We start from the raw sequence: 6,266 nt of genomic DNA, 5'->3' as shown, positions 1-6,266 counted from the left end.
GTGGCCACATCCTCCCCAGAATTATCAAGAACTCTTTCACCAGACATGTGATGGGGTCAATAAATTCTTATTCAGACCTCATATTTTCTAACCTTGACACATATTCATAGTGTTCCCCTTTCAATGTTCACAGATTTCGTTCTCTACCTTGCCCCACCCACGGTCTGGATCTTTCATGGATCCTCAATGGAGGAAGCAAATTTTCACAAAAACTTCGGTGGCTATCGTTATTAAAGGAAATAACATGTGGGGAAGTATCTAGCACTATGCCTGGTGGTATTAGTTGATCAGTTTGTTGAATAGAAAGATGAAAACAAAATGCAATACAATATCAAAAAGCAATACCAGAATATCTCATTTGAATGATTAATAATAAGAATATAAGTTTAGATAATACACATAGTTTGTAAATTAATTAGCTTTTTTCACCAATACTATAAACTAGCTATCACTATATCTTTAGCCATAGAACACACACACATACAAACACAAGTCTAATGGGTGACAGCAATTTAAAGTGGATATAGCAAAGTCCCCAACTTGAGGCTAGATTCCAAAGTCAGCATATATGGTGAAAATGGTGCATAGTCAAAATTGCCGGCCAGGCACAGTGGCTCACACCTGTAATTTCAGCACTTTGGGAGGTCAAGGTTTGGAGACTGTTTGAGCACCAGTATTCTAGATCAGCCTAGGCAACATAGCAAGACCTCATTTCTACAAATAATATAATAATAAAAAAACTAGCCAGGTGTGGTGGTGTGTGCCTGTAGTGCCAGTTCTTGGGAGGCTGAGGTGGAAGGAAGGATCACCTGAGTCCTGATCATGCCACTGTACTCCAGCCTGGGCGATAGAGTGAGATCTCAACTCAAAACAAAACACAAAAAAACAAAATTGCTGCTGAAATCTCTTAGGAAAATACCATGTTGAAGATCTGCCAACTTGAAAATTTCACTAATTTTACTTCAGTTTTGCAACAGATTGCTGTTATTTCAGTTGAGCATCAGATTAAGGAGCTGGCTTGCATTTAGGGGCTCTGCTGAAAAGACATTCTTTAACATTAGACTCACAGCTCCAAGAGAAGCTCATACAAGAATTGAGACAGTGTGAGTAAACAGCAGATTCTTACTTCCCATTTCACACTCATAAATAAGATTACTGAGTGGAGTAATGGAGAAGGAGTCTCCAGCACTATTTATTTATTTATTTTGAGTTGGAGTCTCACTCTGTTGCCCAGACTGGAGTCTCACTCTGTTGCCCAGCCTCGACCTGCTGGGCTACGCAATCCTTCCGCCTCAGCCTTCCAAGTAGCTAGAATTACAGGCATGTGCTGCCACGCCCGGCTAATTTTTTTTGATGTATTATAGAGATGAGGTCTCGCTGCCCAGGTGGGTCTCGAACCCACGGGCTCAGGCAATCCACTCACCTCAGCCTCTCAAAGGCGCGGGATTACAGGCTGAGCCACCGAGCCCAGCTCTCCAGCACTATTTAAGTTCTTCCTTCTCTTCCTTCTTTCCTTCCTTTTTGCTTAGCAATATGATTGAGCTTGTAGCATCTGTAAAGTCTCTTGATGATACAAAGCCTTAAACCAAATGGATAGGTCTTGAGTGAAAATATTTCTGACACTGGGGTAGGCAATGCACTGAAATTAATTTTAGACTGTGGTGATTTTCTTAAAAGACTAACATAACAGGTTTTCAGTGAGTTCCAGTATATTAATTCATTCAATTTCAACAAATACCAATTTTTGTTGAGCATCTATTTTGTGCCAGGCAACATGAGTACTGGAGATACAATAGTAACCAAATTAGCCAAGAACTCTGCCTTCTTGGATCTTACAGAGGGAGGACCTTAATTCTTTCCTACTTTGTAAATTCTTCCTTTTTTACATTACTCAAAGTGAAGGGAAATGAGTTAATAGACGTTCAAACACATATAAATAGGGGTCTAAGACTCAGGTTGCCATCTTGTTATTCTTAATTATAGTTGCCTCCACCAACCAGGATGACTGTACTGTTTTACCCTCTAAAACAATCTGGATATGGCCTAACCTAGCAATAATAATAACAACAACAGCTATCAAGTTGTGACTTTTTGTTGTATGCCAGCCACTGTGCCAAGTGCTTTATATAGCTTATCTCACTTAATTCATACAATGACCTTACAAAATAGATATTATCCTCATTTAACAGTTGAGAAAACAGAGGCACAGAGCAGTTAAATGATCTATTTTGAACTATGTTACTGTACTACCTCTCAAATGTCCCTTAAGACCATGTAAAGGGAAACTTACTTGAATGCTTTCTAAGTGTGCAGTTCTAGGTTCATCCTATAGGGAAAACAGAATTAGAAAAAAGATTTTGCTCCTGTTTTTAAGGAGCTCATTTCCCATCCTCTAAGATAGATCAAGGAAATAGTTCAAGAAGAAATAGAAATAGGTTCAGTATGACCCTGGAGTCAGACCATAAGTCAGAGCCAGGGTCAGAGCTGAGATGAGAGACTCCCAGTGTTGAAGTGGCAGTAATTCTCCTCCCCCTCTCAGAGGATCCCAATTCTGCTCCAAGTTCATATCTTTTTATTCTGCCCAATTCCTCCTTGACCATTCTATGAACTCCGGAGGCACCATGAGGATCCCAGTTGGATTTTGCAAAGGAAACAATGGGAAGAGACTTTGGCAGACTAGCTTTGGCCTCTGCGAACTGGGGTTTTGGAGAATTTTGCTGAATCTGAGAGTAAGAGAAAAATTCCTTTTCCAATTAAAAATTTTTAGGGAAAGGTTTCATGGCATCTCAGGGACAATTGGAATGAGGGGTCATCTATTTGAGACACAGATCATTTGACAGACTTTTCTGCCACAGCCATTTCCTTGTTTTTACAGAAATAACTGGCTCATAATTTGTTGAAAGATTCAATGCTGCATAATGAATAAGAACAAACACTTCTACTAGGTTTCATGGGTATTCTGAACTTGTGAACTTGTTGGAGATGTCAGAGGGTGTTGTGATTCAAAGCTGTTATTTATTGCTTGAATTCCAATAGTCACAATTTGGGACAGACTAAGCCTCAAGGAGTTTCTGCTTGGTTGTTGCCTTTTTAACATATCTTCTGACCCCCCCAGATCAGGTGAAAACTCCCTGTTATATACATTCACAGCAATCTGTGCTTTTCTCCTTCAGAGTCAACATAATTATAATCATTTCTGCAGTTTGTTCAGTTCCTTTTAGAGCGTAAGCTCAAGGGAAAGCATTTCAGTGCTTTGTTCACCCTATGTCCCCAGGTCCTAGTGTGGTGCCTAGCCCTAGAGATGCCAATTAATGCCTAGTGAAAGATGAATGAATATGTGATCTGAGAATCATGGAATTTCAGAACTGAGAGAGATTTTGGGTCTGTTAGTTCAATCCTCTTCGTTTTTAGAATAGAAAACGGAGTTCCAGGGAAATGAAGGGCATTTCCCAGTGTCACATACTGTTCGGTGGCACAGGCAATACTTAAACCGTTACTTCCCTTTTCTCTACCTTATTGTATTTATGTTTAATTAAACATTTTAGAATGAAGGCACTGACCAGTAATTATAAATGTAATGGATTGAAAAGTGTCCTCCTCAAAATTCATGTCCACTCAGAGCCTCAGAATGTGACCTAATTTTTTTCTGAACTATTCTCTGTCCAACCGATTTTTTTCTTTTGATCATCAAAAGGGCTTCTGCTATAAATATAGTCATGTGTCACTTAACAATGGGACACGTTCTGAGTAATGTGTTGTTAGGTGATTTTGTCCTTTCGCAAACATCAGAGTGTATTTACACCAACCTAGATGGCATCACCTGCTACACACCTAGGTTTATGTTGCCCAGGCTGATCTCAAACTCCTGGCCTCAAGTGATTCTCCCACCTTGGTCTCCCAAAGTTTTGGTATTACAGGCATGAGCCACCATGCCTGGTCTATATTTTCTTTCTTTCTTTTCTTTTTTCTTCTTTTTTTTTTTTTGAGTTGAAGTCTCACATTGTCACCTAGGCAGGAGTGCAGTGGCAGCACACTCACGGCCATTGCAGCTTCAACCTGCTAGGCTCGGGCGATCCTTCCATCTCAGCCTTCCAAGTAGCCGAATCTACAGGCACATGCCACCATGTCCGGCTAATTTTTTTTTATTGTAGAGACGAGGTCTCACCAAGTTGCTCAGGCTGGTCTCAAACCTCTGGGCTCAGGCAATCCTCTTACCTCTGCCTCCCAAAGTGCTGGAATTATAGGTGTGAGCCACTGCAACCTGCTGTTTTTGTTTTGGTTTGCGTTGGGGTCTCACTCTGTCACTCAGGTTGGAGTGCACTGGCCCAACTGAGGCTCACCGCAACCTGGACTTCTTGGGCTCGGGTAATACTTCCCACTCAGCCTCCCAAGTGACTGGGGCTACAGGTGTGCATCATTATGCCTGGCTAATTTTTTCATTTTTTTGTAAAGACGAGGTCTCACTATGTTGTTCACACTGGTCTCAGACTCTTGGGTTCAAGAGTCTTGCCTCTGCCTCCCAAAGTGCTAGGATTACAGGCGTGAGTCACCATGCCTGGCTATTTTCTTTCTTTATAATCTAATTCTGTAAGTTTAAAAATGTTTTCGTTCTGTTTTTACTTTTTAAGCTTTGTGTTAAAAACTAAGACACAAACACACAGTAGCTTATGTCACCTCAGGGTTTGCAGTTATGGGGAGACTCCTAGGGATCTGGTAGTAAGTGCTCTTACCCAAGTGGTAGGTGGGTAGGTGGGGAGTAAATGTCTCTGACTGTCCTACCTGTTAATGAGGCTTAGTGGGAGGAACAATTATTCAGGCACTGTTTAAATGGTTTATTTAAACAGTGCCTGAATAGTTGTTCCTCAGGGTTGGAAGAGGAAGGATTGTTATCACCACAATGGGGCAGCAAGGCCCATGGTCCCAGACAAAAGGGAATGTGGCCATAGCTGACAAGCCAAGAGTTTCCAGAGCTACAACAAATGGTGTTGACAATGAGGACCGTGTGTTTTGGGAAGAATAAAAACATTAGAAGTTTGTTGGCTGAGCCAGGAGCTAGTGATTCAGTAGAAACAATCTAGAGTCATGGGAGGAGAAAGGAAAATCAGAGCCTTAGTTAACTGTTAGAGGCCTTTTCCTAGTATAGCAGCACCACCTGCCTAATACAGTCACTGAGAATATCACTTTAAAGAAAAAAAAGGCGGCCGGGCTCGGTCGTAATCCCATGCCTTGGGAGGCTGAGGTGAGTGGATTGTCTGAGCCCACGGGTTCGAGACCCACCTGGGCAACTTGGCAAGCCCTCATCTCTACAGCAAATAAAAAATTAGCCGGGCATAGTAGTGCGCGCCTGTAGTTCCAGCTACTTGGAAGGCTGAGAAAGAAGGATTGTAGGAGCCCAGTAGGTCGAGTCTGCAGTGGCTGAGAGCATGCCTGGGCAACAGAGTGAGACTCCAATTAAAAAAAAAAAAAGACAAAAAAGGCAGCTGTTAACCTGCTACTAGGTTCTTACTGAAACTAGACTCCTGACCTATGGAGACGGTGTGACTTTTCAGCCTAATTGTCCCATTAGGGTGAGTCAACGAGAACTTCATAGCCAACCAGGGAAGAGTCCAACAGGCCTTGCTAGTCAGTGTATTCAAGAGCACAGCTGGGGTGGCCCTGGTAACATCTTGGCTTTATGTGAAAAGCTGGCTGCTTCCCCTTTTGGAATAAGCTTTCTCTCTTCACTCTACCACATGAAACAATGCTGCTGGCACAATTGGCTCACAGAGGTTTTGTGGACTGCCTGAGCCCGGTTCACTGCGATTCTGCTAGGATGCAAGCCAAGCTAATGGTGCCTACTGGATGGATGCCTGGCCCTAACCACACTCCGGAAGACAGACTGCAGTAAGGGCCGATTAGTATAACGGCCTAACATGAAAGCTATCACCTTTCTCTCAGGACTAGTCATGCTATATTTTTACTGACTCTTGGGCCTAGTTATCTTGCCTGCCACTAGGAAGACTACAGACTGGGAGATTAAAGGTGCCTACATTTGGGTCACGAACTCTGGAAACAAATTGCAGCTACCAATCAAATAGTCTGGATCACTGTGATGCACATAGTAAGGACTTATCCTCTGATGAGATCAACTGGAATCAAGCTGCTAATCAAGCCTGTGCCACTCAGATTGCCACAGTCACTACCTGGATCCACCATCACATTGGACATGATGATACAGCCACCATCATAGACTGGGCGCAAAGGACTCTGTGTTTCTGATGCAGAAG

This window comes from Carlito syrichta, unplaced genomic scaffold (genome assembly GCF_000164805.1).
Source record: "Carlito syrichta isolate Samal-C Ts95f unplaced genomic scaffold, Tarsius_syrichta-2.0.1 Scaffold309724, whole genome shotgun sequence".
NCBI lineage: Eukaryota > Metazoa > Chordata > Mammalia > Primates > Tarsiidae > Carlito > Carlito syrichta.
The sequence above is the reverse complement of the archived record's forward strand: the minus strand, read 5'-3'. Positions refer to the sequence as shown.